The 26618-nt window shown below is 29.2% G+C and overlaps 2 pseudogenes; one reads left to right on the top strand and one right to left on the bottom strand.

Annotated features, from left to right (window-relative positions):
• LOC136977332 (ATP-binding cassette sub-family C member 4-like) overlaps positions 1-10928 on the top strand; it is a 54734-nt pseudogene extending 43806 nt beyond the window's left edge.
• Positions 10929-15662: 4734 nt separating this feature from the next.
• LOC136977331 (ATP-binding cassette sub-family C member 4-like) overlaps positions 15663-26618 on the bottom strand; it is a 49099-nt pseudogene continuing 38143 nt past the window's right edge.

Here is a 26618-nt window from a genome sequence, read left to right as displayed (position 1 = left end):
CTTTTTTTACTGTCACAAAACAATTAGCAGTTTATAAGCGTTAGTAGAGGGGTTGGCTGAATGCACTCAATCTTTGTACAGAAAGTAATTAACTTTTCCTGCTTTATCCACCAAACATAACAAATTGCTCTGAAATTTCACACTAATTCAATGTCAATCCATGAAACGTGATAATTTATAGAGAATTGAAATTTCATGGATTTATTATTTTGAATTTTTAGATTAAATCACTGTAAAATAAAACATAAAAAACGCATTTTCTTTAATTCGGGAGTATTTTACATGTATAGATAAAATGTAAAAGGCAGAAAATGAATATTTAATTGTAGTTTTTGATGCACTGTCAATAATTTCACATTGTAAAAAAATGGACAACTGTGAGACGTCACGTGACTGACGGTATTCGTTGACGGAATGCAAGGTTAATGGTTAATGCTTAAGTTTTAACATGAATGTATAAATTATACGTATCATTTCTAAATTTATATCTTGGTTATTTTCCAATGTATATTTTGTATAAAAATTATTTTATTGGTGCTTTTTCAACTATAAAAAGTACATGATTATTACATTTTAAAAAGTTTTGTTTAAATAATTGTATTATTCATATAAACTTTTTCCACAGCAAGAAGTCCAGTATTTTCTCATCTGAGTGTTTCTCTTTACGGACTTGCAACAATTAGAGCATTTAAAGCTCAAGATAAATTTACATCCACCTTTCATAAGTATCAAGATAAGCACACTACAACATGGTTCAGTTACGTAGCCTTATATCGATGGATTAATGTATACGGTCACTTCATTTGTTTCATAAATTTAATTATTATCGTCGTGATTTTTACTGTTTCAATTAATGCAGGTAGGATAATATATTTAATTGCCTACATTGTACAAAATATGTAACTTTCAATCTACATTTTTAATTTTAGACAATACAGGAAGCCAAATTGGACTTCTTATAAACTATGGAATATTAATACTTACGTATTTTCAATACCTTATCAGGAATTCATCTGAAGTGGAATTTCAGGTATTTTCTACGCAATTACGCTGATAGTTTATTCAAGAATGATACAAACAGATGAAACTTTATGGGTCATATTATATTTTTCACAAAAAATAAACTTTTGAAAGGGACAGGTTCTTATTGGAATTAAAGCACAGTTATACTTTCTATTTTATTCAGTATATTTTAACAGAATAAATCCCCATAAAGAAATGCGTCCGCTTTATTCAGGTTTTTCACATATTATTTACTTAAATGGTGTTTAGAAAGATTAATTAAAAGTAACGTCCAAAATGGTTCTAATGGTACAATTATTGAAAACACAACCAAAGATGAAATCAAAAGTATTTTTGTAATTCCACAATATCAAGAATGGGAAAATAATCAGGATCAAAATAATATTATTTTGATTTTGATAACATAGATATTAATTGAAGCTGGCTTAGAATTACAAACGATAAACAACCGACAGAAGATTATAATGTCAGTTGCAAACTGCCAGAATTAAAACTAATTAAATGAAAAACTAATAATACGGGGTCTGAATGTTTACTTAGTTATACAAATTATGGATGATTCCATCGTATAATTCATTTTGATATTCCGAATCAAACAGCATACAATAAGGTTCATAATCTGAAAGATGAATTCTTTTGACAGTTGACACAATAACCTGCTAAATTTAACCTAAACCTAACCTTACAAATTTTATTTCAATTTAATTGAAAAAATTAAAAAAATATAAATATTTATTATAACAAGACTTTTAAAACTATCAAAGCATTAAGATAAATAAATGATTTGGTATCCTTTTGGATATTATTATGATGAATAAAAAACAGTTCTTCTGGTCCTCAAGTCAATGGTTGCAACTTGACATTTGATGATAATAATCGTATGGAAAATGAAATCTTAAAAAAAATATATACAAACGATGGAAATGATGCTACAAGTAAAGAACAGACAATAGATTAAATGAAGATTTTGAAATGTTACATTCTGATATTAATAATTAGCATGAACATTTTAACAATTTACCCATAGAAAATGCAAATAAACTAAAAAGAAGACTCGTTAATGAAAATGCTGATCTATAAATGTATATTAACAATTTAGATGCAGGTGTTAATAATTTTGTAATAGAAACAAATAAAAAACTGAGATAGTAAATAACAAATTTGTGGAGATAATAGTGTTTTCAATGCAAAAAAACAAAGAAAATTACGTAATACTGATGATTCTACAAAAGACAAGAGTATTGTGTATAGAGAATAACTCTTTAACTGTCTATACAGGAGTTGTGTTTTGATGCTAAAATTGAAAAAGATAATAGACGTACCAGATCGTATATATAACTTTGAGGCTGATAGTAAATTTTATTTTCATAATTGTGTTTTTACTCTTAGCCAAGTTGAAACAGAAGACAACAATATGTTTTCCAGAACTCAAAATGGTTTGTATGTATCTCCAGTTTTTTTATTAGAAAATGGTTTTTACGGTTTTCATAACAAAAGGATAGGTATTTCAAAAATCCAGTTACACATACAAAATCGTATCGTATATAAACTTAATGAAAATCCGAGATACATATTTTAAAATATCTAGCAACGAGAGTTGCGAAACATTCCTGGCCGTTATGCGTTTTTATTTAAAAAAAATCTTTTACATTAAGCAAAAAAAGGAAATTGTATATGGCGCCATCTGTTATAAAAAATTTTATAACAAAATCGAATATTTTTAATTTCGTACTTAAAATGGAAAAAAGCTTAATTTTGAGGGTAGGAATGAGTTTTAAAAAAGTGTAAACGTTAATAATGAATAAAATCTTCATTAAAACTTACCTCTCTGGATATACACGACCTCCTCTATCCCCAATCCTCTCAACCCTTCGCCACCAAAATTTAATAAAACCAATGTCCTCTTATACGAGCCACCATGCCAAATTTCGTTGTTTAACCTTTACTTCATCCTGATTATTAAACGAAATAGACACCAACACACGCCAACACACACATACATACATTGATACATACACACACAAGAAATTTTTTGCAGTTATTTTCACTTTTTTTGGTTAAAGAGGACTCAAAACATTGAGATTTGCAACAAAACTCGGATGATCGAATTTGACACTACTGTATTCCTATACTTTCTCTTGTTATGCATACATTACAGCCGGGAAAGTAAAACAAGAAATATACTATATATTGTTACTCGAATAACTTTCATATATTGTGTTATTTGAGAAAAAATCAATTTTTCAGATGAACTCGGTTGCACGCATACTGAACTACAGCAAGTTGAAATCAGAAGGATCGTACGAAAGTTTACCCGATAAACAACCACTCAGAGACTGGCCACAAAAAGGAGAAATTCATTTTGATAATGTTTCTTTACGATATTCCAACGATAAAAATACTGTTTTAAAGAACTTAACATTTCGTATTCACTCGGGAGAAAAGGTAAAATATGTGAAAAATGCAAACATTATCGCTAGTAATTATTGCCTGAAATTAATTATTTTTTATTACTTTCAGATAGGAATTGTTGGAAGAACAGGAGTAGGAAAAAGTTCTATAATTGCGTCGTTATTTCGCATGACAGAGCCAACAGGAACAATTACAATCGATGGAATTGACACCAAAAGTATCGGGCTTCGAGATTTACGTAGTAAAATATCAATCATTCCTCAGGTATGTTAAAACCATTTCAGTAAAATTTCATGTAAATTATGAAAAATACATAATTTAATGTTATATTTGAACGCATGATGACCAAGTTGTTAAGCTGTCGGCTTATTGTCATGGGGGATCCGCGATCAAAAACAGATGTGTCGGTCCATACCTGACCTCTCAATTGTGGACTTGGATGAACTCATAATGGAGTTGATGAAAAGGCCGTTTTAACATCAAACGATATCGGAAACAAAGATCAGTCGATGCGTGTAAAGAAAAATATTATTTATTTTCAATGTTTTCAGTAATTATATTGTATTACTCTTGGTATATTTAGAATTAGTCAACTGCCTGTTACTGTGTTACTTTTGAAAATAATTGCAATGATACAGCCTACATATTAGTTGTGTTGATTTCTAATTCTGTAAAATACAAATGATAGACTGTGCATAGTTTGTTTCACTGTAAAGTAAATGATTAATAATTTGGTGATACTAATAACGAGATGATGATGTTTTCATAAACAGTAACCAATTTACTTCTGTTGATAGTATGTTAAGATTTTGACTACATATAGTGGAAAAAATAAATTTTAATGATAGTTTTTGCTCTTATATCAACTGATAGGGAGGAAGTGCTTTTTTATCTTAATTATAGTGATTTTGGAAAACGGAAGGTTTAAGAGAGCAGGTTACCCTTTATTTATTACTCGAACATTTTATCAGTTCAATGTTTTAAAATAAATCCAGGTGATTTATTTTAAAACATTAAACTGATACAAATGTTCGAGTAATAAATAAAGGCTAAAAGTTTGAACTTGGAAAATTCCTAATTTTTAGTTTATTGTTAAGTTGATGAAAGTAACTATATTGCTACTACTTCTTTTGCTTATGGTGAATGTTGTTACCGACTTTTGGTACAAAATAAGGAGCGATATTTCCGTAGTTTTGAAATGAATTTACCTTAAACGTAAATACTGATGATGTTTCCATGAGATCATGAGTAGTGTCATAAATTCCTTGTACATATGTAACATTACAATAGTAGATTACAAAAATTTATACAGATATAACCACATATGTACAGTACACTTATTTGTGTGAGATACATGTTCAGGGAAGATGTCTGGCAGTGAGTGATAATGAGTGCGAATAAAAGAGAAATAAAAATGTTTTCTTAAGAACTTATTTTACCTGTCAATATATTGCCAAGTTTTATCATTATATTACCCCTACATGACACCTAATAATTATGGCCTGACTACCAAATAAACTGTAGTTTATACTATTTATAAACAATATGTTATGTCGAAATAAGAGTGTAATATGATAGCCTAAAAATGAAACCATTCACAGAATAGCGTTACCTTTCTCTCTTGTTAGTAATATTTCAGCGTTTTAGTAAAACCAACATTTATCACCACAAAAATTTTATCCTATATTACTGTATAATTTTGATAAATGTAACAGAATATAAGTTTATGTTAGGATGAAAGAACTTATTGTTCTTCACTAGTTGCACTTGATAATAGCATAAACTCTGTGTGTTAACAAAGAATAAAACTCTTTTTCTAAGGTACAATTGCAAAACGTCACGGTACATGTTGTTAACTTGAAAGTTTCTTCTGAATAGCCAATATTTTTTTAAATTAAAATTTAACTATAAATACAAATTGTCCCTAATCGTACGTAGTTAATACGTATATGAATTCGCCCATATAATACTTTAAGAAAATTCCACTATTTAGACTAGCATCATTAGTATCATTACCTAGCCATAAAACTCGTCATTTTCGGTAACTTAATTTGTGAGATTTTATTGTATTAAAACTAAGTATAAAAATTTCAAAAGTATCTCGCCAATGTCTAATACACGTCTATCAATATGATCGAAATTCTGGGATCCCTAGAAAATGCAGACTTGTTAATGTTGATATTCTTTATCACCTGTTAAACTTTTTATCTGATGTAAACATTACACCCATTTAAATTATTTCTAAGGTACAGAAGCATGATTATCATCTACTGTTTGGCAGAAATTGATTGGTACCTGAGGACGTGAGTTACAGAATCAAAAGTAAACTAGTCATTTATAGAACTAAAACAAATTATACACAGTGAAAGAGATATAGTGGTGTCCTTTTCAATCATTTAAAGAAAACATTTTTCGTAGTGAAGTAAAACAATTACATTGTCATTTGATCTAACTCTCACCAAGAAGGCTTTTGTTTACAGAGTTTATAAAACAATATGCGGCTTATTGACGTTAACAGTAGAGAAATAAATATAACAGGCATTTCTCAAATTTCACATAATCTTAATGAAAATCTGTAAAACTTAAGATAATTTATAGCGAATTTACACTTGATATGTTTACGTTTTCGTTTTTGAATTAACTTACATTAGAATAAACATAAAAAGCATTTTTTTGTTTAGAATTTCAGAGTAATTTATGGTTAGAAAAAAGATAAAATGCAAAAATTCAAAATGTAATCGTATTGTTTCAGGATCTAGTAACAGCATAATAGTGAGAAAATCGAATTCTTAAAAATAAATGCATTCACCCATTGAAATAGATATGAAATTAGTACAGACAGTGTGGAACATCGAAGAATGTAAAAAATATTGATAGTATTATTTAAATATCTATTCTTTCTACGTTGATGTCGTGATGAATCACGCTAATTACGTGCGATGCCTAAGAGTACAGCGCATTCACAATTCCTGCAGATTTTTGCACTACAGGGTTGCTCTTGTCCGTTAGATGCCAACACTTTTTTATGTTTGAAAGTTGGCCCGCTATGGCAAATGTAGTATTACGCTCTTCATGAGTTAGAAAATTAGAAAGATATTGATTTTTTCACTTTTTTCATACTTTTAAAAATCAACATTTGAAACAACGGCGCATGATAACTGACTAATGCCATGCAAACGATGGAGAGTTAAATACATACCTTCGTTCTAACTATATTGCATGAAATTTAATATAAAAACTAATTGTAAAATACAAGTGTTTTATACAGCTTATGTGTATTTTTAGGATCCGATGTTATTTACTGGGCCACTTCGAAGAAACCTCGATCCTTTTAATGAATATCCAGAAGAAATGTTATGGAAAGCAATAGAAGAGGTTAGAAATAAATAATTATTACAACTTTTCTTATTTCGTTTTTTAAAATTCTTTTTAATGAATAATAGGTATATTGTATTAATTTATAAAAGTGTTTAAATTTTAGGTGCAATTAAAGCAAGTTATTGCTAAATTACCTGGAGGGTTACATACACATTTAACAGAAGGAGGAAGGAATTTCAGCGTAGGGGAAAGACAGTTAATTTGCCTTGCCAGAACCATTCTACGTCAGAATAAAATTCTTGTTATGGACGAAGCAACATCGAATATAGATAAGAGGTTAGAATACATGATATTCAAAAATTACTGATTTCAAGCATAAATTATTTTTGTTTAATATTTGTGATGTGTAGACAGTTGTTACAACGTTTTCAGAAATTCTTACATATTTCTTCTAACAACATTAAATAAGTTACAAACTAAACCCTATGAAACAATAATAATTCAATTAATAAATAAAAATATAAATACGACTTCTTCACATAGGTAAAAAGCCTTGCTTCTGTCCTTCTTTTCGCCATTACACAATCAGCACTCTGATTTATCACCATTTATTAAATGTAAATAGTGCCGGCCATGTTCCTTTACAATTTTTTTACTTAAATAATTCAATTTTTTTGTATACTTTACTACAATAAAGTACAATAATACAATAATTTGCACATTAAGAATTTATGCAACGATACCGAACTCTTCCTTGAAGCTAAGTATCAATATTTGTCAATCGTATCATAATCGTAGTATTAACTATTTTGAACGTGGAGATTGGTAATGACGTACGCTAGCATATACCAAGACAGAATAAGTGAACGTTTTTGCTATTTATGATTACAAGATTGATATTAAGTCGATATTAAGACAGCACTAATTATTTAAATGTTTAAACTTTAATCTACCGCTCTAAGAATATGGAATGGATACCGGACAAATCACCAGAAATATTTTATGCATGCACAGTCCAGGATATTGTTTGGCCCGCTTCTTATTGTTTGGTCAGTGTGGGTGTGGCCGAAGTTACGAAGAGTTTGGAAAAAAGGTTTCTTGTAGACAAACAAAATATAATATGTAAATATTCAAATTTATAATCGATTTTATGTGTAATACAGAATATTAATGTAAATAAGTGATAGAAAAATGTTGCATCATGTTGTACTGTGTGAAGATAAACTATTGAATATGCTTCTTCCAGTTGAAGTTTTGGTTGTCTGTGGTTGGTGTTCGTGACTTGTTAACTATGGAATAAATTGTCGTTTTCGTGTCTACTTCGTACTTGATTGTGATCTGACTTTTTCTGGCTAGTATGTGCAGTATCATGAAATGTTTGTTATTTGTATAACGTTTGCTTCGTGACTCGTACAATTTAGGCTTCAGCTATCCAGAAAACAAGGAATATGGTAACAGCCTACACATATAGTATGTGATAAAACAAAATAATTATTTGTTCGAACGACTGTATAATGCTCGTTAAAAAAACAACAATAAAAAGATTTATACTACTTCAATGAATACATACTAATTATTTATATGATTTAAATTGAAATGTAAACATTCTTAACCGTAAACATGGGCAAATCTAGGTTTTTTGGGGCCTAGGGCTTATTGAAGTACGATGGAGCCCCATTTTTTGTTAGATTAAGAATCTTTAAATTGAGGTTTACTATTCGTGTTTAATAACATCATAATCAGCGTTGAATTATATTTATTTACGAAATGGTGTTGAATGACAAACTTTATATCTTATGTAAAAAAACGTATGAAATAAAAAAATATTTACATTGATTAATTACTGGCCAATTACGTTACATTGATTGCAATAATACAAATAATACTATAAATTATCATAATTCTTATATTCTTAATATTAATTATGTTTTACTATACGATAATTGCTCATTGTTAATGAAAAAGTATTAAAAATTTATGATAATTCAATTTTTGTGGGCCCTTGACACTTGGGGCCCAGGACTTAAGCTCTATTAGTCCCAATGTAGATTCGGCCCTGACCATACAATACAATTCTTTCACATGGAACATACAAGCCAGAGAATGTAATACATTATTTACAGTATTATTTCAATAAGCAATCCGGAGAATATTGCGTTTTCATAAAAATTCAATTTGATCATATAAACCTAATACGTACGAAAACCTTTTGTATTTAGTTTTTATTCAATCCTGCGCGTTATCTTTTATTATTATATCAACTATAGGATCGACAAAACTCACAAGAACTGCTAACAGTTTTTCATGGAGACAGACAATTTAGAAATTCTTCATCGGTTGTCTGTTTCCATCAAAAACTTTTGTTCTTTTTCTGAAGTCAATTCCGGAGCCCCAAAGCAGCGGTAGACTGATGCTTTAATAATATCTGGCTTCTGGCCAGTGATTCAATTATTGCTGTATTCTTTAAGACAAACGATTACCCCGTGGAAAGTTAATAAAAGCAGTGCATACCAATTACATGTGTTGGAGAAAGGTTTTATTGAACATAAGAGATTGGTCATGTGAAGATTCTTAGGTTTATTTCACATGTTTATCGTCTAAATAGAATCCAGTTTCTTACTTAGTAAACTTTCAAATGCCATGCATTGATTGACAGTTTGTCCAAGTTTTTCCTAGTTTTATCAACCTAATCCATTTAAAACAAACTGATTAATATTTTACAGAAACATCTAAATAATGTATACTATCTTTTCATGTTCTACTTCATACTCAACATATAACAATTACTCAAAGCATAGAATATAGAAACAAGATCAAGAGTTATTTGGTGTAATTAAATAAATAATGTAAATATTATTTTTTTACATTAAGTAACTTCCATTGTTATATGAGTTAGATAATGCCGAAATATATTATGGAAATACAAGTTACATACTGCTTTTGTTTATAAAATGTTTTCAGTAAAGTACTTATTAACAAATTGACATTCGTACGTATGTTTGCATCAAAGTATTCACACAATGAAATTATTGATATTAAATACTTCGAAGTCATTAAACTTAAGCGATAAAATTTTCTATTGAAACTTAAATGAAATGAATAATTCCGATTACAATTTCTAAAACTGAGTTGAAATAATTTATATCTACATTTATACTGTATTTAAAGCTCCTTACATTTTATATTACGAAGTGTTGTTTCTCACACATGATTACATAATTCATTGCAAATTTCCTATCTTCTGCAGATTGTATATAATGTAAATGAACAGTAGTATTTTTCATACCTCACTTCCATAACTGCAACACATACGTAAAGATAGAATGAAATATCGCCATAAGCTCGTAACAATTTAAACTCTAGTAGCTGAGGTAGTTTCATGCTACACCAACAAGCTGGAATTTGTGAATTTGAATGATTTGTTTAAATAGAAGAAAGTGTTTTTTTTTAATCGAAAGTGCTTATGGGAAATTATTCTTTGGCAAATCTCCCAGATGTTAGGTTCTATTAATTCAAACCAATCCAATCAATTTTATATGCTGAATCTTTAATAACAAGTCTACATTATGCAAATGATAAACTGTTCGCCTTTGCATCATACGTTTTAGTAGTGAGATTCTGAAGTATGAGTTTTTATTCGTATTTTATCATTTGTACCGACATAAATATTCAGATTAATAAAGTACTTTTTTCTTTATTTTATGTCCAGCACCGATTCTCGTATACAGAAGATTCTTCGAGAGAAATTCGAATCTTGCACAGTATTGACAATAGCTCACAGATTACACACAATTATCGATTCGGATAGAGTTCTGGTAAGATTCTTCTTTATAACAAAATAATACAAATATGTGCTTTTAATTACACATTTCAAATTTTAGGTTATGGATGCAGGAAGACTGCAAGAATTTGATTCGCCTTATGCATTACTGAAGAATGTGAATGGTACTTTTTATAATTTTATAAAGAAAACAGGAAAAACTTCAATGAATGAGTTATACAAAATTGCCGAAGATAAATATCACGCTAAAGAACGTTTCGAAAGTACAAGATGATAAAATAATGAATCGTCTTCGATAATGATTTTTGTAGATTTGCTATTATGAGTTTCATCATAATACAAGATATGCAGAAATATTTTATTCACAATTCTGTTAGAAATATTTCCTTCAAATGCTATTTTCATATATCATGTAAGACTTTAAATTGTTAGAATCTATATATTCGATATTATTCGTGAGTTATACATGTGTTAAGTTTGCACATGCGAACATTACTCAAATGTAATCAGTAGCTTTTACAGACAATATTTTCAGAAATATTCAGGATAGTTTATTTTTCTGAAAAGAACTGAATATTAAAGTATTAAACAAAAGTAAAAGGCATTATTGGAAGCCACAAAATAAATTTTGTTTAGGCATTTCATCAGTAAAATTTTAATCAAAACAATTCTAATAGCAAATATGTATTTCAGTAAAAATTTGGTTTATGGCAAACGTTTAAATAAAATAAGCTTGTTCTGAACATTCTTGTATCTATTTATCTTTTATTATCTTTTATTTTATTTATCTTCTATGACTAGTATTCATAATATTCGAATAAAATAAGTTATTCCAAATTAAAATATAAAATGATACCAAACATATAAAACGGCATAATTAATTGAGGTGAATACCATAGTTGAGTTTTATTGCCACTGCAAGATTACTATTTTTATTACGAGTTTTGTCGTCTGCAATTTGTGAGGTCATAGCATTCGTCAACATGAGTTTAGTAGCATATAGTCTGTGAGATTACAGCATTATTCATACAAATTTAGTTGCAGGACAGCTGTGAGACACAAATCGCTGCTTTTGCTTGCATTAACGTGATTTTTCTTATCTCATATTGTCGCGTGAAACACAGCATATGAAGAATATAAAAATTAATTTTGTCAATACAAACTGTACTAAGTGCAAAATTGTTGCTTATTACTTAACAGTGTAATTTAGATATCATGATTAATGGCTATTGATAAAATTTTATATTTTTTTAATTTATAAACCTTTATGTGTAGGTATCCGATATAGTTAATTGCCTACTTTTTATAGTGGATGCATTGATTTTCTTAGATTGTTTTATTTCTTGTTTACAAAATGTTTGTCTTTTTATTCAGCAACATAATTAGATATTTATTTTCTAAGCTAGGTAACTGGTTATTGGCAACAAATCATGGTTTATGCGCATGACTATGACGCATGAAAATGCTATCAGATATAACGAAAGTAATTTTTAAAATGTTAAGCAAAACATTCTTGTGAGTAAACTGTAATATTAAAATTCTCACTTTACGTAACTCATGAAACTTAGTGCAAATCAGAATTTTGTGTTTAGCTATAACACGAAAAAGACATATTTGATAAAACTTTTCACTCTTGTACTAACTTCCGAAGATACATATGATAGCTCTCTTATAATAATTCACTGGCTACAGATTGTGCACTTACAGCACCAGAACGAATGCTTGCTACTGAGTCCTCTTTTGAGCTCTGAAGATAAGTAGGTATTGTACTTCAGTTTGATCTGTAATGTTTAATCATCCAATAGATACAAGACTTGAAACAGCTTCTAATAACGTCATGTTGCTAGTTTACCATCCAGCGATACCTAAGAAGGAAAAATAATATTGGCAAATCCAACGTCAAGTTCTCTTTGAAGATGAATAATTTGAACACAGTCGACATCAGTCAGTTTTAGTTAATGCCGTAAAATATGTAATTTATAATTGTTATTATAGATATACAATTAAACTTCGGTTTACAAATTTAATTCGTTCCTAGTGAATTAAAATCTAATTTGAATAACAACCTCATCGATGGTTCGTGTTGTGACGTCTATTGAAGCCAGACGATCACGGCAACACTAACTTTTGAATCGGTAGTCTCGTCGACGATTGATCAGGCCGTTGACTTTCTTGAACATAGGAAGTAAAGGGAGTTGACCATCTGTGGCACAATCTTGCAGAGTAGTTTGTTCTGAAACCGAATTTTCATACGGAAACTGGAGCGATATGGCGTACAAACTTTTATTCGTGACCGGAGGCTTGACTGTATTTAAAAGATTTTCAAATATATACACTGGATATGAAAACCATTGATAATGCATAATACAAAATATATAGAGATATTTAGTAAACATTACTGCTGTACCAGCATGTTTGTCCAAGTGAACGTCGAAAAAAAAACGAAAAAGGAAACACTGACAGCCGTATTCTGTGGACTGAGATAAACATAAAGTTGGCAAAGTCCAGTTTAAATTATCCCGAAGTCAGATTACGAGTTATCCATCTTCCGTATTCAGATAAAAGCATGACTGCAGAGTAGCAAAATCCTAGAGTTAATGTTTTAGAACAATCCTCCGTTTGAGGTTAAATAAGAAATCTTTTGTGAGCTGCGTCTTGATTGGTTGCAAGAAAACACGTGTATAGAAAATGGCGGAAACACATGGCTACACTACACGATGTAATTTCAGCACTTTCGAGAAAGAATTATTACTAGATTTAGTAGGAAAGCATAAGCAAAGCTATAAGAATTTGTTCTAGAGGTGTCATAATATTTTTCTTGAACGATGTGGAGGATGTATTTTACTAAATCGATCTAATAAACATCTTTCTGTATCCTTTATATACAGCATGGAGAAATAAATTCATCTTCATACAATTGTTCCAAATCATTTCTTCTGTCACTATTACTTTTCCCTTTAAGGAAATCACGACATAGACGTTGAAAGGATTGCAAGTATTCAAATTATTGTAAATTTTTTATCATTTCCCTTGTCATCGCTACTGTAGGTAGCCATTTTAAGACAACTGTCTCAAGTTTCAATTGTAACGCCTCAACTCTCGATTTTAACTGTAAACTACCAATTATCTCGAGTCAGAATTAAATGAATCTGTTAGGGTTTCTCCACTTTGGGCCTGCCAATACCTTGGACAAACAGTAGATTTAACGTTTACTCTAATAGTATAGTAACGATCGTAAGTATAGTTTAAAAAATTTGTCGAAAAGTTATGCCAACGCGAGAAACTTAACATAATCACGCCACGAAAGCTAGAACTTTTCTCTATAAACACTAAAAATTTTAAATAATTCTTTCATAAAGCATGATAAATTTAAATAATACAAAATATCTAGATCTACTTAGTGAAAATTATTGTCTGAAAATCTGATGGTAAAGTCATCAGATTTATGCAAATAAGTAATAAAGAAATGGAAACAGTTGGTTGCGCAAAATCCGCGCCAAGTACGCCAACCCCCAATGGGTCATGCATAATTTAGATCTTTTCACTGGTGGAGCTAGTGTCAGCTTGATGTATACTTAACTTCAATAAGAAATGCAACTTTTTTTATGCAGATTAAAATGTCCGCGTAGTTTCCACTATGCAGCCGTTTTAATCTGCATAAAAAAACTTAATTTACAGAATGTAACAGTTGTTGAACTACGAAAGAAATTACATGAATTACGGGTCAAGTCATTCGCATATCAGTTGGGGGTCTAATGGGTCTGTAGAACACTCTCTGCCCTGTAGGGTTATAGGCCTGATACGTCAAAAAGCTTGGCTCCAATTGGCTTTTTTCGTTATACTATTTAACAATATAAATACAATATTTTTAGCTGGTATTTTGTTTTTACTATATAAAACATTGATTAATAACACGTTGAACGATGACTGAGGCATAGGTTAGTAAGTTCCTAATACATACGTATATATAATATTAAAATTTTTTAACGCATTTGAAACCGTGTCGGTAATTATTGTTGTCTCCTAAACACTATAAACTGCAGACACTCGGACACTTGGAAATCTTCATCTTAAGTTTATTTCAGTTGATACATGCACCTGTGTTTTGTGCAAGTTTCGCGCTTCTTAAGGCCACTCCTCAGCCAACATGAGGTCACAAATTTAAGATGTTTTCTTTAACAATCTTTAGGTAGATTTAGATGATAGTATGGGTTTCTCGGCACTTTTCACAACAAAAGCCGATAAAACTAAAACTTCACTGACATCACAGTTCCACATAAAACAATCTAAGAAAATCAATGCATCCACTATAAAAAGTAGGCAATTAACTATATCGGATACCTACACATAAAGGTTTATAAATTAAAAAAATATAAAATTTTATCAATAGCCATTAATCATGATATCTAAATTACACTGTTAAGTAATAAGCAACAATTTTGCACTTAGTACAGTTTGTATTGACAAAATTAATTTTTATATTCTTCATATGCTGTGTTTCACGCGACAATATGAGATAAGAAAAATCACGTTAATGCAAGCAAAAGCAGCGATTTGTGTCTCACAGCTGTCCTGCAACTAAATTTGTATGAATAATGCTGTAATCTCACAGACTATATGCTACTAAACTCATGTTGACGAATGCTATGACCTCACAAATTGCAGACGACAAAACTCGTAATAAAAATAGTAATCTTGCAGTGGCAATAAAACTCAACTATGGTATTCACCTCAATTAATTATGCCGTTTTATATGTTTGGTATCATTTTATATTTTAATTTGGAATAACTTATTTTATTCGAATATTATGAATACTAGTCATAGAAGATAAATAAAATAAAAGATAATAAAAGATAAATAGATACAAGAATGTTCAGAACAAGCTTATTTTATTTAAACGTTTGCCATAAACCAAATTTTTACTGAAATACATATTTGCTATTAGAATTGTTTTGATTAAAATTTTACTGATGAAATGCCTAAACAAAATTTATTTTGTGGCTTCCAATAATGCCTTTTACTTTTGTTTAATACTTTAATATTCAGTTCTTTTCAGAAAAATAAACTATCCTGAATATTTCTGAAAATATTGTCTGTAAAAGCTACTGATTACATTTGAGTAATGTTCGCATGTGCAAACTTAACACATGTATAACTCACGAATAATATCGAATATATAGATTCTAACAATTTAAAGTCTTACATGATATATGAAAATAGCATTTGAAGGAAATATTTCTAACAGAATTGTGAATAAAATATTTCTGCATATCTTGTATTATGATGAAACTCATAATAGCAAATCTACAAAAATCATTATCGAAGACGATTCATTATTTTATCATCTTGTACTTTCGAAACGTTCTTTAGCGTGATATTTATCTTCGGCAATTTTGTATAACTCATTCATTGAAGTTTTTCCTGTTTTCTTTATAAAATTATAAAAAGTACCATTCACATTCTTCAGTAATGCATAAGGCGAATCAAATTCTTGCAGTCTTCCTGCATCCATAACCTAAAATTTGAAATGTGTAATTAAAAGCACATATTTGTATTATTTTGTTATAAAGAAGAATCTTACCAGAACTCTATCCGAATCGATAATTGTGTGTAATCTGTGAGCTATTGTCAATACTGTGCAAGATTCGAATTTCTCTCGAAGAATCTTCTGTATACGAGAATCGGTGCTGGACATAAAATAAAGAAAAAAGTACTTTATTAATCTGAATATTTATGTCGGTACAAATGATAAAATACGAATAAAAACTCATACTTCAGAATCTCACTACTAAAACGTATGATGCAAAGGCGAACAGTTTATCATTTGCATAATGTAGACTTGTTATTAAAGATTCAGCATATAAAATTGATTGGATTGGTTTGAATTAATAGAACCTAACATCTGGGAGATTTGCCAAAGAATAATTTCCCATAAGCACTTTCGATTAAAAAAAAACACTTTCTTCTATTTAAACAAATCATTCAAATTCACAAATTCCAGCTTGTTGGTGTAGCATGAAACTACCTCAGCTACTAGAGTTTAAATTGTTACGAGCTTATGGCGATATTTCATTCTATCTTTACGTATGTGTTGCAGTTATGGAAGTGAGGTATGAAAAATACTACTGTTCATTTACATTATATACAATCTGCAGAAGATAGGAAATTTGCAATGAATTATGTAATCATGTGTGAGAAACAACACTTCGTAATATAAAATGTAAGGAGCTTTAAATACAGTATAAATGTAGATATAAATTATTTCAACTCAGTTTTAGAAATTGTAATCGGAATTATTCATTTCATTTAAGTTTCAATAGAAAATTTTATCGCTTAAGTTTAATGACTTCGAAGTATTTAATATCAATAATTTCATTGTGTGAATACTTTGATGCAAACATACGTACGAATGTCAATTTGTTAATAAGTACTTTACTGAAAACATTTTATAAACAAAAGCAGTATGTAACTTGTATTTCCATAATATATTTCGGCATTATCTAACTCATATAACAATGGAAGTTACTTAATGTAAAAAAATAATATTTACATTATTTATTTAATTACACCAAATAACTCTTGATCTTGTTTCTATATTCTATGCTTTGAGTAATTGTTATATGTTGAGTATGAAGTAGAACATGAAAAGATAGTATACATTATTTAGATGTTTCTGTAAAATATTAATCAGTTTGTTTTAAATGGATTAGGTTGATAAAACTAGGAAAAACTTGGACAAACTGTCAATCAATGCATGGCATTTGAAAGTTTACTAAGTAAGAAACTGGATTCTATTTAGACGATAAACATGTGAAATAAACCTAAGAATCTTCACATGACCAATCTCTTATGTTCAATAAAACCTTTCTCCAACACATGTAATTGGTATGCACTGCTTTTATTAACTTTCCACGGGGTAATCGTTTGTCTTAAAGAATACAGCAATAATTGAATCACTGGCCAGAAGCCAGATATTATTAAAGCATCAGTCTACCGCTGCTTTGGGGCTCCGGAATTGACTTCAGAAAAAGAACAAAAGTTTTTGATGGAAACAGACAACCGATGAAGAATTTCTAAATTGTCTGTCTCCATGAAAAACTGTTAGCAGTTCTTGTGAGTTTTGTCGATCCTATAGTTGATATAATAATAAAAGATAACGCGCAGGATTGAATAAAAACTAAATACAAAAGGTTTTCGTACGTATTAGGTTTATATGATCAAATTGAATTTTTATGAAAACGCAATATTCTCCGGATTGCTTATTGAAATAATACTGTAAATAATGTATTACATTCTCTGGCTTGTATGTTCCATGTGAAAGAATTGTATTGTATGGTCAGGGCCGAATCTACATTGGGACTAATAGAGCTTAAGTCCTGGGCCCCAAGTGTCAAGGGCCCACAAAAATTGAATTATCATAAATTTTTAATACTTTTTCATTAACAATGAGCAATTATCGTATAGTAAAACATAATTAATATTAAGAATATAAGAATTATGATAATTTATAGTATTATTTGTATTATTGCAATCAATGTAACGTAATTGGCCAGTAATTAATCAATGTAAATATTTTTTTATTTCATACGTTTTTTTACATAAGATATAAAGTTTGTCATTCAACACCATTTCGTAAATAAATATAATTCAACGCTGATTATGATGTTATTAAACACGAATAGTAAACCTCAATTTAAAGATTCTTAATCTAACAAAAAATGGGGCTCCATCGTACTTCAATAAGCCCTAGGCCCCAAAAAACCTAGATTTGCCCATGTTTACGGTTAAGAATGTTTACATTTCAATTTAAATCATATAAATAATTAGTATGTATTCATTGAAGTAGTATAAATCTTTTTATTGTTGTTTTTTTAACGAGCATTATACAGTCGTTCGAACAAATAATTATTTTGTTTTATCACATACTATATGTGTAGGCTGTTACCATATTCCTTGTTTTCTGGATAGCTGAAGCCTAAATTGTACGAGTCACGAAGCAAACGTTATACAAATAACAAACATTTCATGATACTGCACATACTAGCCAGAAAAAGTCAGATCACAATCAAGTACGAAGTAGACACGAAAACGACAATTTATTCCATAGTTAACAAGTCACGAACACCAACCACAGACAACCAAAACTTCAACTGGAAGAAGCATATTCAATAGTTTATCTTCACACAGTACAACATGATGCAACATTTTTCTATCACTTATTTACATTAATATTCTGTATTACACATAAAATCGATTATAAATTTGAATATTTACATATTATATTTTGTTTGTCTACAAGAAACCTTTTTTCCAAACTCTTCGTAACTTCGGCCACACCCACACTGACCAAACAATAAGAAGCGGGCCAAACAATATCCTGGACTGTGCATGCATAAAATATTTCTGGTGATTTGTCCGGTATCCATTCCATATTCTTAGAGCGGTAGATTAAAGTTTAAACATTTAAATAATTAGTGCTGTCTTAATATCGACTTAATATCAATCTTGTAATCATAAATAGCAAAAACGTTCACTTATTCTGTCTTGGTATATGCTAGCGTACGTCATTACCAATCTCCACGTTCAAAATAGTTAATACTACGATTATGATACGATTGACAAATATTGATACTTAGCTTCAAGGAAGAGTTCGGTATCGTTGCATAAATTCTTAATGTGCAAATTATTGTATTATTGTACTTTATTGTAGTAAAGTATACAAAAAAATTGAATTATTTAAGTAAAAAAATTGTAAAGGAACATGGCCGGCACTATTTACATTTAATAAATGGTGATAAATCAGAGTGCTGATTGTGTAATGGCGAAAAGAAGGACAGAAGCAAGGCTTTTTACCTATGTGAAGAAGTCGTATTTATATTTTTATTTATTAATTGAATTATTATTGTTTCATAGGGTTTAGTTTGTAACTTATTTAATGTTGTTAGAAGAAATATGTAAGAATTTCTGAAAACGTTGTAACAACTGTCTACACATCACAAATATTAAACAAAAATAATTTATGCTTGAAATCAGTAATTTTTGAATATCATGTATTCTAACCTCTTATCTATATTCGATGTTGCTTCGTCCATAACAAGAATTTTATTCTGACGTAGAATGGTTCTGGCAAGGCAAATTAACTGTCTTTCCCCTACGCTGAAATTCCTTCCTCCTTCTGTTAAATGTGTATGTAACCCTCCAGGTAATTTAGCAATAACTTGCTTTAATTGCACCTAAAATTTAAACACTTTTATAAATTAATACAATATACCTATTATTCATTAAAAAGAATTTTAAAAAACGAAATAAGAAAAGTTGTAATAATTATTTATTTCTAACCTCTTCTATTGCTTTCCATAACATTTCTTCTGGATATTCATTAAAAGGATCGAGGTTTCTTCGAAGTGGCCCAGTAAATAACATCGGATCCTAAAAATACACATAAGCTGTATAAAACACTTGTATTTTACAATTAGTTTTTATATTAAATTTCATGCAATATAGTTAGAACGAAGGTATGTATTTAACTCTCCATCGTTTGCATGGCATTAGTCAGTTATCATGCGCCGTTGTTTCAAATGTTGATTTTTAAAAGTATGAAAAAAGTGAAAAAATCAATATCTTTCTAATTTTCTAACTCATGAAGAGCGTAATACTACATTTGCCATAGCGGGCCAACTTTCAAACATAAAAAAGTGTTGGCATCTAACGGACAAGAGCAACCCTGTAGTGCAAAAATCTGCAGGAATTGTGAATGCGCTGTACTCTTAGGCATCGCACGTAATTAGCGTGATTCATCACGACGTTAACTGCTTAGCACTCAAGCCATTAAATAGTATATATCATGAAAGGATGTATTTTACCTTATTTAAATAATTACATTTTATATACGAAAAGAAAAAAAAAGTTATTTTTATAATTAATGAACACAAGTGTTATTGACTAGGAGTTACTTTTGACTAAATGATTTATTTACTTGGGGAATAATGGATATTTTACTACGTAAATCCCGAAGACCAATATCTTTAGTGTCAACTCTATCGATGGTAATTGTTCCTGTTGGCTCTGTCATGCGAAATAACGACTCAATTATAGAACTTTTTCCTGCTCCTGTCCTTCCAACAATTCCTATCTGAAAATAAGGAATAAAAACATATTACCTAATAATTACTAGTAATACTTTTCGAATTTTGCAAGTATTTTACCTTTTCTCCCGAGTGAATATGAAATGTTAAGTTTTTTAAAACAGTATTTTTGTCCTTGGAGTATTGTAAAGAAACATTATCAAAATGAATTTCTCCCTTCTGCGGCCAATCTGACGGTGGCCGTTTTTCGGGTAAACTTTCGTAAGATGCTTCTGATTTCAGTTTGGTGTAGTTCAGTATGCGTGCTACCGAGTTCATCTGGAAAATTAACTATACATTTAATAACACAGTGTATAAAACACTGAAAAATTAAATTGTTAAATTTAATTTATCATTTGTTAAATTTATCTGTAAATAATTAGTTATTGTTGTTTAATTGCGTGTAATGGAATTTGCAACATTTATAAAATTGTATACTAAAACTTTTTTGTTAGCAGGAGCTGTATTCTTACTTTGTTTGATTTGCATAAAAGGTGTGAAGTATTTATTTTATTGCACTTTGTCCTAGTTTAATTAGTAAGTTTTTCATTCAAATTTTATATTTTACAATTTAAAAAACATATTTTCTGTACATAAGCACAGACTATGTTTTTACGTAATAATTGGCTTATAATGACAACATAGTTTTCTTAATTTTTGTAATTACTTTCTATTGCTACATTCTGCATTAGACCTATATGAAAATTCTGTGATATATTGAATATTTTCGGTAATTATAAATCGGAAATTAAAGAAATCCCTCATTACAGACATTATTTTATATTATATATTAAATAATTTTTTGATAGTAAAGACATATTAAATTTTTTATAGGAAGATGATTTATTCCTTGAGTATTACTGTATCCTGAAAGTGATTGAAATACCAGAACAGGTGATGGAATAATTCAGTGAAATACAACCGTGGATATTTCCAGCATAAACAGTGGTAACTTAAATAAAGGGTTTAAATATACACAATTAGTTCAGTGATTCTGTAGTTGCAACTGCAGTAAATGTGAAAAATTTTCCTATTGATATGCTAGAATGTTGTAGCAATTATAAGAAGAATAACCACATATAATATGGAATAAAATTATATTGCGGTCTTACTGTATAACTACATTGTCAAAAGTGATATATATTCTGTAATTTTCTGAATTAAAAGGACTCAAGTGACTTTAGACTCAACCTGTATATAATGCTTTATTAAATAGCAGAAAAATGAACATATTTTCTTATCGATTTCGCTGTTTGTATTATCGATGAGATAAGAAAATTAACAAAGATTGTATATTAGAAGAATAGATCGATATTTTCAACTAAGATAAATGTATAAGTTAATTAATAATTTCAGCAAGTAAATATTATATGTTGTATTATAAACGTTTATTAATAATAAATCGAGCGATGGGAAATTGCGTTTTAAGGAAACCAAAAATATGTAAAAAACTGGCACATATCATTAAATTTTCTTTTTAATCTTTTATGGTATGAACTTGTTCTAATTTCAATAATTTTGGTTATAATAATGATTAGCGGTTTTTAAAATAAATTAAAGTTTGATAGTTTTTATTAATTTTCTAGATAATTTAGTGGTTTAGTAGAATTTAGTCTTGAATGTTGTTGAAACATAAGTGTGGATGGTTAAAAAATGAAGTGTTTTTGGTAATTTTGAGAAAAGTAATGTATTTTATAGTAGGAAACCTATAATAATGTTATTAGATATAATTATAATATTTACTAATTATTACATATGTGAATAATAACTATTTTAATTAAACAATACTTAGTATGTAAAACGAACAGCCGGATTTCTGTATCAGGGTTTATTCTCTTAAAATATGTTGGTAAGAATAATTAGAAAATGTGAGCTTTATGCTAATAACAACATGCGATCTTGGAAAAAGATGATCTTGTTCGGAAAATTTGACATTGTCTGATAAGAAATTTTGCTTTTCGTTTAACATTTTAAATAATTGTCATTTTTGTTATGTATATGATACCTGAAATTCCACTTCAGATGTAAATCCAATAAGGTGTTGGAAATACAGGAATGTTACTATTCCGTAATTAATAACAAGTCCAATTTGACTTCCCGAATCATCTAAAGCTGAAATTACAAATAAAATGTTACTATAAATTACAGTGATTTAAATACAGTCTACTCACCTACCTGCATTAGTCGAAACACTGAAAATAATAACAGTAAAAATCAGATTTATGTAGCAAATAATGTGGCCATATACGGAAATCCAAACAGTTAAAGTCACATAAATGAACCAAGTTGCAGTGTGCTTATCCTGATACTTATTAAAGGTGGATTTAAATTTACTTTCAGCTTTAAAGGCTCTAATTGTTGAAAGTCCATAAAGAGATATACTTAGATGGGAAAATACTGAACTTCTCACTGTCAAAAAAAATTCTACATATGATTCAATTAAATATGCAAAACGTTCTTAAATACAACAATTATTTACTTATTACATTTAAAAAATGTCAGAAAACGATCACCAAAAACAAAAAAATATTTTTAAGTAAAGAATATATTGAACAATTTCTTTTATTTATATATTTGCAATATGTTTGAATAAGATGCAGGCATTTTACTATTATGATTTATTAATTTTTAAAAATGTTTTAAGTAAATTATAATAAATTTGAAAAGATCATTTAAAAATACACATATAATTTATACTTTATGACAATTTATTTATAACTAACAAACCACTTACCAGAACTGCATGTAACATGAAATACAAGCAATGAATACTGCAACATTTATGCAGAATAACAGTTAAGAAAGAGAAATTTCATCTCGGTTAAGCTAAAGCAAACACAAGAATAAGTATTACGCATGTTCATAAAACTTTTTCACGGAGAAGTGTCATATATCATTTGGTTTATTCCTGCATGCTCACACGTTTACAGTGCGAATAGATGCTAGTTGCAAATTTCATTATATGATCTATCAGGACATTTGTCGATTAATAATCAAGATTATATTGAAGCTGTCCGAGAATCTGACTAGATGCAACTTGTCTCTCATACTATATGAAAAGTTATATGGGTTTGTCTAGAGGTCATTCGTTAATGCCAAATCCATGAATGTGTTGCATAAATTTTTTATTAAAATATTTATGTTTAAGAAACCCAAAGACACATCAGTAAAATTTTAAAATATTTTATGACATCATTTATATGATTATTGTTTTATATTAAAATTTCGTAAAAATCAGAAAAAATTAATACCTTCCTAATTTCACAGTCAGTATGACATTCTGTTAAACGATTTACAGAGCACAAGCATTTTTGAAGTAAAAATACCTGCCTTATTTGTCTATTGATTAATCCTGCACTTCATCTGTTTGTTATATTGTTTACTCAAACTTAATAAAATAAGGAGAAAACAAATTTCCAAGATTTAGTAGGATAATTTGGAAAATAAAACAAAGCACATCAATTAGACAAAGAAATTTCATAATAAAATACGCATTTTTGAAATTGTATGTGTATCAATTTAAAAATGTGTCCATCAGACACAATTGCATTGTTAAATAGAAAAACTGGTGTATATTCCAAATACTTACATTTTCCTTCGATCTGTTTTAGGCTTTTCAACAGTCGGCTGTGGATTGTCCACAGAACAAAAAATAATACTGAAAGGACAGATGTCAATATGAAGAGATAAGGACAGAGAAATACTTGAAGAACAGCCATGCCAACTAAAAGAAATTGTCCCTGAAATAAATGAATATGTATGAATCATTCAGATATGATATGAATATGATATCATTTCAGTATGCCATAAAATAAATTATTAAATATGTCCAGGGTTGTTTGTCATTTTTCCATTGCCAAAAATACAAGCTAAAGTTTTTGTATAATTTTAATTTAAATCACTAAGAGACCTCGCGGCCCCTCCCACTCGCATCAACTATAAGAGAAGCCAAGAACGAAGAACGCCATCCACTGACACAGTGAGTGGGTCTAACTTGACGCCGGAGAAACAGGTTAAACCTCGCGTCTCAATTTCCAGCTTCTCACACTGGTATTAAAACGTCAGTTGTACTTTTTCTTCTATATATAGTAAATTTTGCAAAATGTAGAATTTTGAAATAGGTTTTGCGTGAAATCGCTGAAATTTATTTTAAAGCAATGCATGGAGTGAAATATTCTTTCTGTATTTACTTTCAGGTGGTTAAAAATCAAGTTTAATACGAAAAATAATGTAAAAATAATCGTATAGTTATAAAAAGTAAGTTTAATCGTACTGTACGTGTGCAGTGATAGCCGCAACATTCCAATTTCGATCAAAACATGGTTTAAGGTAACGTTTCCAGTTTTGCATGGAAATAAAGAACTTACGGAAATTCGTAAATAATCGATAACGAAGCATATGAACAAAAACAGACGAACTGTTGCACGGAAATGCACAAGATCCCACACTTCGAACCAGAGGAGTGTCTGATTTTAGAAAACCAAAAAAGAGAATCTCGATCATCTTCCCCACAATCTGATCAAACTGTTACCAATGTGCATATGTTTGAGCCGTTTGATAAAAAAGAAACTGATAACAATAACGAAGTTCAAGAAAAAACGCAATAATTTAGAAATTTCGCACAATTTTTCAAACACGATATGCATCAACTTGTTATTTGCTGAAACAAGTACTTTAATATTGGCAATTAATATGTTGAATAGTACCAGGCTCACCGGTACATTGGGCACTCAGGGAACATGCTTCCCTTTGTCATTGGCTGCCCTTTTTTAATTCCTAAGGGATCTCCATGGTTTTCATTTTTTAAATACTAGTTACTCATTTTGATAACAGAAAACATTTTTACTGATAAAAAATAAAAATAAAAATATTATTTATTAACCAAAAATTTGTTCTAACGGTTCGAGATTATTTAGTTTAGTACCGAGATACCACTGTATTTAATTTACGCGATGTTGATAACGCGATAGCATCGAGAGGTTAACTTGATTAACTGCTTTCACCAAGGGATACCTGTATATATATATATATAATATGCAGTACATACATATACTATATATTTTATACAATGTACAGTACATCCCTCTTGCATGTTTACTGTGTTTCTATGATTTTTTAAAAATAAATTTAAACGGTTTAAATTAATTTAATCTTACTCTTATTAAAATGTAACAGCTGATAGGTAAGATATCATCCATGGTACTAACATCTTTCGAAAAGCGGTTTAAAATTTTTCCTAGAAAATGTAAAAATTTCAAATGTTAATTACTAATATATTATTAGTATAAATACTTGTATAAAACATTTATTTTGATATGATTATTATTTATAATAAATTTAATTCTAAACTATTTATAAAGGTGTTTCAGTATGAACTAAATCAGTAGTGTCAAAATTCAGCCTTCATTGCACGTTAATCTGATTTACATGCATACAAAGCACACCATCAATATATGACGAAAGTAAGCCTATATCTTTATATAAAATGTGCAAAAATATTTTAGTCTGCGTATCTACAATTTAGGCACAATATAACCTGAAATAATAAAGTTTGAACACATTTGAATAATGATAGCACAAATTATTCAAATGAACTAAACGTATATAATTTACATACCAACGGGATTGTTATCCAAAAATGATATTGGAGTTCGAATAATACAATGGAACATATCGTTGTGAAGCTTGGTAGATGCAACTATAAAGAATTTGTATAATAATAATCCAGAAAGTAATGAGGTTAGTAATACTGCACATATCCATCCAAAGTAAACATATATGTTGAACACTTCTCTTTGATAGAAATTTATTCCTTCACTATTGTCGAACATTCTTGTATTGTATGTAATATTTTCAAGTTTATCTACACTTTGGCTATAGAGCGTTTTATCTTGCATCCTAAAATTAAACATGAAATAACTGAATTTTGTAACTTTTTCAATATTTCTTTACACTGAAA

Source organism: Centruroides vittatus, unplaced genomic scaffold (genome assembly GCF_030686945.1).
Source record: "Centruroides vittatus isolate TY-2023 unplaced genomic scaffold, ASM3068694v2 contig_453, whole genome shotgun sequence".
Classification (NCBI taxonomy): domain Eukaryota; kingdom Metazoa; phylum Arthropoda; class Arachnida; order Scorpiones; family Buthidae; genus Centruroides; species Centruroides vittatus.
This window is presented reverse-complemented; position numbering and strand designations above follow the sequence as displayed.